Consider the following 507-nt stretch of genomic DNA (forward strand, 5'->3'; position numbering starts at 1 on the left):
CACACACACACACACACACACACACACACACACACACAGGAGGGCACTTCTTAATTGTCAACTGCTGGATTTCCATTTCTAGGGACAAAACTTGTCTCTCCAACTCTTGAATTCTTCGTGCAGCATCATCCAGTGACCCAAGAGAAAAGAAAGTATAAACATTAATAGACGTTACTCATCCACCCATCATTTTCCTGTTCAGTTATTATCTTTTGTATTACAGCATTTCTCCTATTACTTACTCATTACTGCCTTGACAGTTCTGAGGTGAAGATGTATAAAAGTTTTTTCAAAGGGGAAAACACAAAATATGCAATATTTTCCATAAAGTATGACGCTGCTCCTCCTTTTTCAAATCATTTCATGTATTTAATGACAATCTCCCCACCAATAGCAAGTCCAAAATGTTCTGAATACAACCCCGAGATGGTTACAATGTTATTCACTGCCATATAATTTTTCTACAAGACATTTTCTGCAATACTAACCCAGAGAAGGATGGCAGGC

This window comes from Nematolebias whitei, chromosome 10 (assembly GCF_014905685.2).
Source record: "Nematolebias whitei isolate Nwh7 chromosome 10, NemWhi1, whole genome shotgun sequence".
NCBI classification, from domain to species: domain Eukaryota; kingdom Metazoa; phylum Chordata; class Actinopteri; order Cyprinodontiformes; family Rivulidae; genus Nematolebias; species Nematolebias whitei.